Raw genomic sequence first — 12,473 nt, forward strand, 5'->3', positions numbered from 1 at the left:
GACTAGTAGATGCACCTGGCATAGAAGAGCCCTAAACCGATGGAGCACGGGACGAACTCTGAGCTGGAAGGGCACTAAGTGATAATTGGCCCTGATGAGAACTATGATAACCATGACCCGATGATGCCCCACGATAACCTGGGCGAGCTAGGTGAGCATGCCTGAGTGGACGGCCTCTGCCGTGCTGAAACTGACCTCTGGAAGGAGCACCACTATAATTACCAGATCCTCAAGGCCTCTTGGCCTCCCTCTCCTCTCGCTCCTAGTGACGAACAAACTCAATATCATGGGCAATATCCACAACCTCCTCGAAAGTAGCACCAGTCACCCTCTCCCTAGTCATAAGAATACGAAGCTGATAAGTGAGGCCATCAACAAACCTCCTAATTCTCTCTTTATTTGTTAGAACCAACTAAATAGTATGAGGAGCTAACTTGGAGAACCTCATCTCATACTGTGTCATAGTCATCTCTCCTTGACGCAACCACTCAAACTCCCTACACAGCTCCTCTCTGCGAGACTACGGCACATACTTTTCCAAGAATAGAACGGAGAACTGCTACCAGGTAAGGGGTGCTGCACCAACATGCCTACGCCTCTCAAATGTCTCCCACCAAGTGAAGGCAGCTCCAGAAAACTAATAAGTAGTGAAAGTGAACCCGCTGGTCTCCAGAATACCTGTTATACGAAGCATCCTCTAACACTTATCCAAGAAACCCTGGGCATCCTCGCCTTTTGCACTACTAAAGGTCGGAGGCTGAAGTCTACCAAACCTCTCCAATCTATGCTGCTCATCCTCTGGCATGGCAGGAACTACATAGTCATAAGCAGCTGCAACCGGCTGGGCTGGATGTGCCCCCGACATCTGAAGTCCCTACACGACCTGCTCAGGTGTGCGAGCGATGGGAGTCTGATTGCCTCCCCCGGCCTGAGAAGTAATTGCGGCTGTAGTAGCAGAGACCGCCTGAGCTAGGCCAGTGCAAACTGATAGAATCTGAGTCAGGGCCTCCTGAAGACCCGAAATCATAATGGGCACAGTTGGTGCCTGAGCTGGTGCTGCTGGAGCGTCCATAACTGGAACCTGATCCTGAACTGGGGCGATTGGTGGATCTGCATGTGCTGCCCTAGCTGCTATGTGGGCCACACCTTTGCCCCTACCGCGACCACGACCGCGTCCTCGACCTCTAGTGGCCACAGCTGGTAGTACTGGTGGTCGTCCATCCTGACTGGTAGCGCGTGTCCTCACCATCTGTGAGAGAATAGAATGACAAAAGTTTAGTACTCGGATCAACAAATTCGCACGATAAGAATTTCAAGAATATGAAGTTTTCCTAAAGGTTCTGCAGTCTTTCGAGGATAAATACAGACGTCTCTGTACCGATCCGCGAGACTCTACTAAACCTGCTCATGACTCGTGAGACCTATGTAACCTAGGCTCTAATACCAACTTGTCATGACTCTAAACCCGAACTCGGTCGTGATGACACCTCTCGTAAAGACAAGGCCAACCGACATTTCCCACTTTAATTTTTAATAGTTAAACCATAAGGAATAAGTCTAAATCATAATAAATAGAATCTCAAAGTAGCAGATAATAGCATAATTTGTGGAATACAACCTAACACAGGCCAATGGTTGGTGTCACTAGTCATGAGCATCTAAAAATCTAGAATACTCAGAAAAAGTCTACAGAGTTTAATACAAAAACTAAAACAAGGAGAAATAAGATAGGGAAGAAGCTCTAGCTGCGAATGCCAACGGCTACCTAGAGAATCTTCGGATCCGCCTGCTGAAAAGATCAACGCTCGGGAGCGGGACCAGATACGCCTGAATCTGCACACAGGGTGCAGGGAGTAAAGTGAGTACTCCAACTCAGTGAGTAATAATCACAAATAAAGACTAAAAGCATGAAATTACGTAATACACATTACATGCTATAATGAAGCAGTAAAGTAGGTAAGAACAATGGTTCAGTAAAGATATGTAAAATCGTATAAGTTCGGTTTAAACTTCAAGAAATGTCTATTCAACAATTAAACAGGTAAATGACAGACAAATAAGACAGATAAGAACATAAAGGATTGCCTCTCGGGCACAATTTCAACAATACCAGCCCCTCGGGCTATATCTCACATCACAATGGGTAACCGCGCTCACTGGGGGTGTGCATACTCCTAGAAGGGCCTCTTTCGGTCCAAGCGCAATATCGAGCCATCTCGTGGCATCATCACTAAGCTCTCGGCTTCATATCAACAAGCCATCTCGTGGCGTACATATCTCAGGCCCTCGGCCTCATAATCATAATCAGTGTTTTCTCACAATTAGGCCCTCTGCCTTACTCAGTAAAAATCCTCACAAGCCACTCGGGCAATAGCAAACATGATTCTAAGCTCAAAATGTCATTTAAAAGATCATTTCAGTGTTAAAACAGAGTAAACATGGCTGAGTTATGAAAATAATGGAATATAGCATGACTGAGTTCAAGTATAAAGTCAAAACAGTGAGGAAATATCAATAAAAATCCCCTAAGGGTTCAAATAGTTGGCACGAATCCCAAATATGGCATTCAGCCCAAAACAAGATGATAGCAAATAGATTTCAATCAAATACGTGGTAAAATAGTCATTCGGGATGGACTAAGTCATAATCCCCAACAGTGCACGACTCCACACTCGTCATCAAGCGTGTGCGTCAACTCAATATAGCACAACGATGTGCAATCCAGGGTTTCATATCCTCAGAACATCATTTACAATTATTACTCATCTCAAACCGGCCAAATTTCTAGCACGCGACACCTTTGCCCCTCGAATCGATCTCCACTCGCGTCGAATCTATCCAAAATCAGAATCACAGCGTCAAATATGCTAAGGGAATGACGCCCAAGCGAAAATAATCAATTTACAACATAAATTCCGAAATTACCAAAACTCGACCCCTGGGCCCACATCTCAAAATTTGATAATTTTACATCAATAGATTCCTTATCTCCCCACGAGTTCATACATATCAAAAGTTCTGAAATCTGACCCCAAATGGTCTAAGTTCTCAATCAAAGGTCTAAGTTCCAAGCCCTAGTTTCCCCAAACTTGATCCTTAAATTCCATTATTACAAGCCTAATCCGTGAAATAATACCATATAAACGAGTTTTAGGTCCAAAATCCTTACCTCAATGAAGTTCCCTTGAAATCATCCTTCAAAATCGTCCAAAAAGCACCAAAGCCAACTTGGAAATGGTGAAATAGATCAAAAATCGCGAAGGAAACAATTTATACCTTCTGACCCAGGCATTTTCGCATCTGCGGCCAATCCACCACATCTGCGGTCCTGACTTAAGTTCCCATTTTTCGCATCTACTATTCAATATCCGCACCTGCGCCATCGCAGGTGCGGTCCTCCTAACCGCTTTTGCGGTTTCTGCCTCCCTAGATCCTTTCTGCTTCTGCGTCTCCCTTCCTCGCATCTGCGGCATCGCACCTGCGATCCCCAATTCGCAGGTGCGGAAATACCAGAAGCAGAAAAATCTACAGCTTCGTCAAACATTCCAAACTCTCTGTCAACCATCCGAAATCACCCCGAGGCCCCCGGGACCTCAACCAAAAGCACCAACATATTCCAAGACCTTATTCAAACTTATACCAATCTTCAAAACACCTCAAACAACACCAAATCAACAAAAACACATCGGATTCAAGCCTAAGTTTCCAAAATCTTCCGAATTCCGCTTTTGATAAAAAACCCAACCAAACAACGTCCGAATGACTTAAAATTTTGCACACACATCCTAAATGACACCATGGAACTACTGCAACTCTCGGAATTCCGCTACGACCTCTATATCAAAATCTCACCTATCAAGCTGAAAACCCCAAAAATCCAATTTCGCCAATTCAAGCCTAAATCTACTCTGAACCTCCAAAATACATTCCGATCACGCTCCTAAGTCTCAAATCACCTTCCAAAGCTATTCGAGCCATCGGAACTCACATCCGAGCCCTCTAACTCATAAGTCAACATCCGGTTGACTTTTTCCAACTTAAGCTTCCTTAAAAGAGACTAAGTGTCTCAAACTTTACCAAATCCTTTTCGAAATCGAGCCAACCAACCCGATCACTCCTAGAACCGATAGACAAAGCAATAAGAAGCAGAAATGGGGGAAACGAAGCGGTAACTCATGAGACGACTAGCCGGGTCGTCACAAATCTCATTCAATTATTTTCTAAATTCTTCATATAAGTAAAATAATTTTCAAGTTGACATAACTTTTGAAGTACGTAAATTTATTTCTATAGGAAGAACATCAGCGACGAAAGGAATTAAAAGATAAACTCGATTATGATATAATAGTAAGAATCACAGTAGTTCAAATGCAAACTTGAAGAAATAAGATTGAGACAGTAAAGACAAACTATATTATAAAGAGTTGACATTAATTATTTTTCTTTTATTATTCATTCATTCAAGCAATTGATTTTTTGTAGTTTTTGTTCTCTTTGTTTTTTTTAATATTAAGTCATTTATTGCAAAATATTAACTCAATATAAGTTATTTTTACATTTTAAATTTATACTTATCCAATTTTTCTAGGAGATATAGGATTTATCCCTTCATTCCCGAATCTATAGAAGACTAGAAGATTTAATTTCTAAATTTGTGTTGTTTGACAAATATTAAAAAAATTGTGATGAAATCATATAATAAATATTTGGTCATTTGTGCCCAATGAAACTTTTGGTAAATTAGCAACAAACAATATATGTTGGTATTCAAATTGATTATAACATTCTTGTGAGATACGAAGGAACAACCTATAGGTTGATCAAAATCAGGGTTAAGTGTACATGCTGTTTAGTTACATGTTTCATTAATATTTTATTTTTGAGATTTATCTAATGAGTGTTTGCATTAAGTTTTATTTTATAAATCAACACACTTTTTAATACTATTTATATATTTCTAGTATATTCATTGATTTGGATACACGCGCAAAGCGCGCACCCTAAGACAAGTCTTTCTAAATCGACCACCATCATAAATTGATTCTCTATATTCTCAAAAATATCACTAGAAGACCATTGTTACTCCATCACTACTTCCCAGTTCCATGACCCCTTACAAAAAGAATACATAAAAGTTTTACTCAAAATCTATCGCATTTAAACGATCTCTCTTATACCTTCATTTTTACCATTCTCCCTTAGTTACCAATTTATCTCTCTCAAAAGATCACTAACTCTCAACCACTATAACTCCGCCTTGAGCACTTGAATATTGTTGTAAATTTGGGTTTTAATTTTGGGAAAAAAAGGGCCAAATATACCCCTCTATTTTTAGATATTGTTTACATTTAACCTCAGTTATACTATCGGGCCAAATTCAGCCCTACTGTCATACTATCGGGCCCAATATAGCCTACAATCAGCAAATTTTAAAAAATTACCCCTCATTCCGTCAGGTGACCCAGAATCTCCCAAATTATTTTAATTAAATTAGTAATTATTCTTCTTGGTCCACTATTTGCGAAATAATTGGTATTTACCTACTTTCTGAATTGGAGGAAAAAAATAAGAGAAAAAATATTAAATAATATAATTGTTAATAAACAAAGTATAGTAAATTGAAAAATCTAAATTAGGTAGCTTTTATAAATTCTAAAAGTATTTATACCATCCCAATTTTAATGAATTCGGTGCACCAAATGTATGGAGACTTTGCAAGTGTTACTGATTGAAGTTGAAGTTTCTCGGAGACTTTATATTATCGAATTCAACTTTCCTTTAATCAAATGCCTACACATTGTGCACTCTTAAGTTAGTCGATCGAACTCTATACTAACCAGGTAATGACAAAATATATTTGAATATACATTTACATACATGATGATGAGCTGCATATAATATATAATAATTAGACCCACTGAATTCTACTGCGCGTATATGATTGAAAAATAAATACAATTTTAAACCAATTCCAAACCCATTATTACAAGAAGAGAATTGGGTGCATCGGTAATTAAAAAAAATTATGAATATTTTATATATTCCAATAACTTTAACATTCACATTAATAGTAATTTCAGAAAATAATAGAACAATAAGAACAATAAGTGATTTAAATAAAAGGAATTTGGGAGATTTTGGATTACTTAACATATCAAGGGATAATTTTTAAATGTTTGCTGATGATAAGGATAAATCTGGCCAGATAGTATAATGGTAGGGATAAATTTGGCCGGATAGTATAACAGAGGTTAAATGTAGACAATATTCGAAAGTAGAGGAGTATATTTGACCATTTTCCCTTCTTTTAAACTAAATTCAAACACTTGAATAAAATAAAGAGAGTTGCTATTTGGCCAAACTCAACGTGGCTCAACAATGATCACACTGGTGAAATACGAGTAAAGCCCTTCATTTCACATTTGGCTTAATGGCCATTTTTCTCTCCAAAATATTTTCCTCCAAAATTAGTTAATAAATATTGATTATCCCAAAACATTGATCCCATAAATCATCATTCTCTCATGGGAAGATCAACCAACTTCGTGTGTATACCTATACTATTACGTATTTATTTTATTTTTTAAATAAAATTCATATGGATGGAAATATCAAAAGCCTTCATATACATACCTATACTATTACATATATTTTTTAAAATACAATTTATAAGATGGGAAGATCAAAAGTCTAGTATCTATACATAATATTATTTTTTATACGGTACACAAACTTATAATAGCTCGTTGATGAGGTGGTTGTCAAATAGCCCGTTGATGAGGTAGATGCCAAATAGTCGTTTGCATAACAACCATTTATATTAAGGTCATTTGTATCGGCCTATAGCTACCATATAAGTCCATTGACTAATATGGTTGTAGTCATATAATTTATGCTAATTATATCGTTGTGATTCATAGTAATATCAACCGCTTGTATAATACCCGATTATATTAATTTCATTCATTAAGGTCATTCGTATCGGCCTATAGCAACCATATAAGTCCATTGACTAATATGGTTGTAGTAATATAACCTATGCTAGTTATATCGTTGTGATTCTTAGTAATATTGACCATTTATATAATAGCCGTTTATATAATTTAATTCATTATGGTCATAAGTATCGGCCTATAGCAACCATATAAGTCCATTGACTAATATAGTTGAAGTCATATAACCTATGGTAATTATATCGTTGTGATTCTTAGTAATATCGACCGTTTATATTAATTTCATACATATCGGCCTATAGCAACCTTATAAGTACATTCACTAATATGGTTGTAGTCATATAATCTATGATAATTATATCGTTGTGATTCTTAGTAATATCGACCGTTTATATTAATTTCATACATATCGGCCTATAGCAACCATATAAGTCCATTCACTAATATGGTTATAGTCATATAATCAATGCTAATTATATCGTTGTGATTCTTAGTAATATCGACTGTTTATATAATAGCCTTTTATATTAATTTCATACATATCGGCATATAGCAACCATATAAGTCCATTCACTAATATGGTTATAGTCATATAATCAATGCTAATTATATCGTTGTGATTCTTAGTATAATCAATGCTGTTTATATAATAGCCTTTTATATTAATTTCATACATATCGACCTATAACAACCATATAAGTACATTCACTAATATGATTGTAGTCATATAATCTATGATAATTATATCGTTGTGATTCTTAGTAATATCGACCGTTTATATTAATTTCATACATATCGGCCTATAGCAACCATATAAGTCCATTCACTAATATGGTTATAGTCATATAATCAATGCTAATTATATCGTTGTGATTCTTAGTAATATCGACTGTTTATATAATAGCCTTTTATATTAATTTCATACATATCGGCCTATAGCAACCATATAAGTACATTCACTAATATGGTTGTAGTCATATAATCTATGATAATTATATCATTGTGATTCTTAGTAATATCGACCGTTTATATTAATTTCATACATATCGTCCTATAGCAACCATATAAGTCCATTCACTAATATGGTTATAGTCATATAATCAATGCTAATTATATCGTTGTGATTCTTAGTAATATCGACCGTTTATATAATAGCCGTTTATATTAATTTCATACATATCAGCCTATAGCAACCATATAAGTCCATTCACTAATATGGTTGTAGTCATATAACCAATGCTAATTATATCGTTGTGATTCTTAGTAATATCGACCGTTTATATAATAACCGTTTATATTAATTTCATACATATCGGCCTATAGCAACCATATAAGTCCATTGACTAATATGGTTGTAGTAATATAACCTATGGTAATTATTTCGTTGTGATTCTTAGTAATATCGACCATTTATATAATAGCCGTTTATATAATTTAATTCATTATGGTCTTAAGTATCGGGCCTATGGCAACCATATAAGTCCATTGACTAATATGTTTGAAGTATCGACCATTTATATAATAGCCGTTTATATTAATTTCATACATATCTGCCTATAGTAACCATATAAGTCCATTCACTAATATGGTTGTAGTCATATAACCTATGCTAATTATATCGTTGTGATTCTTAGTAATATCGACCGTTTATATAATAGCCGTTTATATTAATTTCATACATATCGGCCTATAGCAACCATATAAGTCCATTCACTCTCGGGAGTCGTGATGACGCCTACTCGTAGAAGTTAGGCAAGTCATGAACTTAGAAACCATTAACTCATTCGTTTTTATACATGTTTCGCCAGTTAAATTATCAATCATTAAGCATTTAAATGACAGCGAAAAATAAAATTTAGCGGAAGTCTTAAATAAATATGAAACCCAAATATCTAGAAACCAATACATGTCTCTACCCAGAACCTGGTATCACATCATCCACAGACTATTAAGAATACTACATACATCAGTTTGAAAGAAAGATAACACTGTTTGTCTCGAATACATGAGATAACAGAATATAAAATAGGATAGAGTAGACGCCGGGCCTGCGGACGCCTGTAAGGCTACCTTGGTATCTAGGTGGACTGAAGGCTAGCTCCCAAGCTAATGTTGCTGCACAAACGCTGCTCCGGTATCTGCACATAAGTGCAGAGTGTAGCGTCATCACAACCGACCCCATGTGTTGGTAAGCGTCTGGCCTAACCCCGGTGAGGTAGTGACGAGGCTAGGACCAGACTCTAGATAAACCTGTGCAGTTATATAATATATGGCAGAAAAAGTAAACAAGTAATAAGCAATCAAAGCTGGGGAAGGGGAACATGCTTCGGGGGTAGCAGATAAAACAAAATATCAAAGAATAATAAGGAAACTACAATTTAACTTCTAACACGGATAAAAAAAGAAATAAGGCAACTTTCACTTTCAGTTTCATCTTGCTGCAGGTGTGCAACCCGATCCCATTTCTCATATCTTGTGGTAGGCGTACCACCCGCTCCCATTTCATTATATCTTGTGGTAGGCGTACCACCCGCTCCCATTTTATTATATCTCGTGGTAGGCATACCACCCGCTCCCATTTCATTATATCTTGTGGTAGGCGTACCACCCGCTCCCATTTCATCATATCTTGTGGTAGGCGTACCACCCGCTCCCATTTCATCATATCTTGTGGTAGGCGTACCACCCGCTCCCATTTCATTATATCTTATGGTAGGCGTACCACCCGCTCCCATTTACAAGTCATCACAAAATTACAAGAAATCCCAGCAAGGGAACAAAAATAATATAATAACTTCCCGGCAAGGGAACAACAATATCAAAACAGTCATCCCGGCAAGGGAGAATCAGCTATAACCAAATCCTAACTCATTTGTACTCAGCTCAATTAATGACAATACTCAATCATAACTAAGATCTACGAGGATAAAATCAATCTTTACTCAATATAGGAGATCATTAATTAAAGCATCCGAAGTGCCATCTAAGAGCACAACAACGTTCAAATTTAAGACTCACGGTCATGCTCGACAGCAACGTATAGATACTCGTCACCATGCCTATACGTCGCACTCAACAAGAAGCAAGTAGCAAATAGGACTCAACTTCTAATCCCTCAAGTTGAGGTTAGACCGAACACTTACCTCGAACTTTCACGGCCAACTCAAGCCTCGAACACCGCTTTTTCTCTCAAATTCGGCTCCAACCCAATCGAATCTATACATAATTGACTCAATATTATCAATAAGTGCTAAACAATCCAATTCCAATGTTCAATTATAACTTTCCAATCATTCTTCCCAAAATCCCAAAAATCGACCCCGGGCCCGCTTGGTCAAAACACGAGGTTCGGACCAAAACCCAATCACCCATTCGCCCACGATCCCGAATATATAATTTGTTTTCAAATCCGAACCCAAAATGAGGTCTAAATCACAAATAATCAAAAAGCCCTAACTCTACCCAAATCCTTAATTTCTACCCTTAATTACATATTTTAGGCCTAAAAATCTAGTGGGTGTTGATGGAAAATGAAGAAAACAAGTTAAAGATTACTTACCCAAGAGATTATGGTGAAGAGAAGCTTCAAAAATCGCCTAAGAGCTTTGGAGAAGAAGAGGTTTGTGAAATTTTTATAAAATCCCGAAAGTGTTCTGTTTTTGGCCTTTTTAAAATCATTGGGTGAAAATGCCCTTCACGTTCGCGACTGACCCTTCGCGTTCGCGATGGTCAGGCTGGGTGAGCCTTCGCGTTCGCGTACACGAGCTCGCGTTCGCGGAGAGTAATCTCCTCGAGCCCTCGCGTTCGCGTCCTAAGGTTTGCATTCGCGTAAGACAACTACCCTACCCCCTGCCCAGGCCCATTTGGCCTTCGTGTTCGCGTGGCCAGGACCGCGTTCGCGAAGGGTTATCCCCCCCCAAAGCCTCGCGTTCGCGACCTGAGCTATGCGTTCGCGTAGAAGTAAATTCCTTCAGCAACAATTAACCCATCGCGTTCGCGTGGGTACTCCCGCGAACGCGAAGAAGGAAGTACCAGAAACCCAACAGCTGAGAAACCTACAACATTTTCTAAGTCTGAAACCCTCCGAAACACATCTGAATCACACCCGAGCCCTCGGGGCTCCTAACCAAACACACGTACTAACTCAACAACTTCATACGAACTTATCCGTGCGATCAAATCGCCAAAATAACCTCAAAAACAATGAATCAAACCTCAAAATCAAAGGATTTTTCTCAAACTTCATAAAACATTAACTTTAGCAATTTAGGTCCGAATCACGTCAAATGGACTCCGTTTCAACCAAATTTTACAGAAATGACTTAAACCATATATAAGACCTGTATCGGGTGCCGGAACCAAAATACGGGCCCGATACCATCCCTTTCTAAACAAATTTTATTTCAAAATTCCTTAAACATTTTTAGAAAATAATTTTAGTTAAAAATTCATTTCTCGGGCTTGGGACCTCGGAATTCGATTCCGGGCATACGTCCAAGTCCCATATCTTCCTACAGACCCTCCGGGACCGTTAAATCATGGGTCTGGGTCCGTTTACCCAAAATATTGACCGAAGTCAAATTTATTCATTTTAAACTCAAATTCCATCATTTTTCAATAAATTTCATATTTAAGCTTTCTGGCTACGCGCCCAGACTGCATACGCAAATTGAGGCGACTCTAAATGAGGTTTTCAAGGCCTCAGAAGCACAGAATGCAATTAAAAAATAGGTGATGACCCTTTGGGTCATCACATTCTCCACCTCTAAAACAACCATTCGTCCTCGAACGAATAGAACAAAGAAGTACCTAAGTCGGGGAAAAGATGAGGATAACGGCTCCGCATATCAGACTCGGACTCCCAGGTCGATGCCTCAGGAGGCTGACCTCTCCACTGAACACGAACAGAAGAAAAACTCTTCGACCTCAACTGACGAACCTGTCGGTCTAGAATAGCCATCGGCTCCTCCTCATAAGACAAGTCCTTGTCCAAATGAACAGTGCTGAAATCTAACACGTGGGATGGATTGCCGTGATACTTCTGAAGCATGGACACATGAAATACTAGATGCACGACTGATAAGCTCGACGGCAATGCAAGTCTATAAGCTACCTCTCCCACTCGGTCAAGAATCTCAAACGGGCCAATGAACCTAGGGCTAAGATTGTCCTTCTTCCAAAATCTCATTACGCCCTTCATAGGCGACACTCGGAGCAATACTCGCTCACCAACCATGAAAATCACATCTCGAACCTTGCAGTCTGCATAACTCTTTTGCCTGGACTGAGCTGTACGAAGCCTATCCTTAATGATCCTGACCTTGTCCAAGGCCTCTAAACCAGATCCGTACCCAACAACCGAGCCTCCCCCGGCTCAAAGCATCCAACCGGAGATCGACATCGCCTACCATACAAAGCCTTATAAGGAGCCATCTGGATGTTCGACTGGTAGTTGTTGTTGTAGGCAAACTCTGTTGAAGGCAAAAACTGATCCCACGAGCCTTCAAAATCAATGACACA

This window comes from Nicotiana sylvestris, chromosome 11 (genome assembly GCF_000393655.2).
Source record: "Nicotiana sylvestris chromosome 11, ASM39365v2, whole genome shotgun sequence".
Lineage (NCBI taxonomy): Eukaryota > Viridiplantae > Streptophyta > Magnoliopsida > Solanales > Solanaceae > Nicotiana > Nicotiana sylvestris.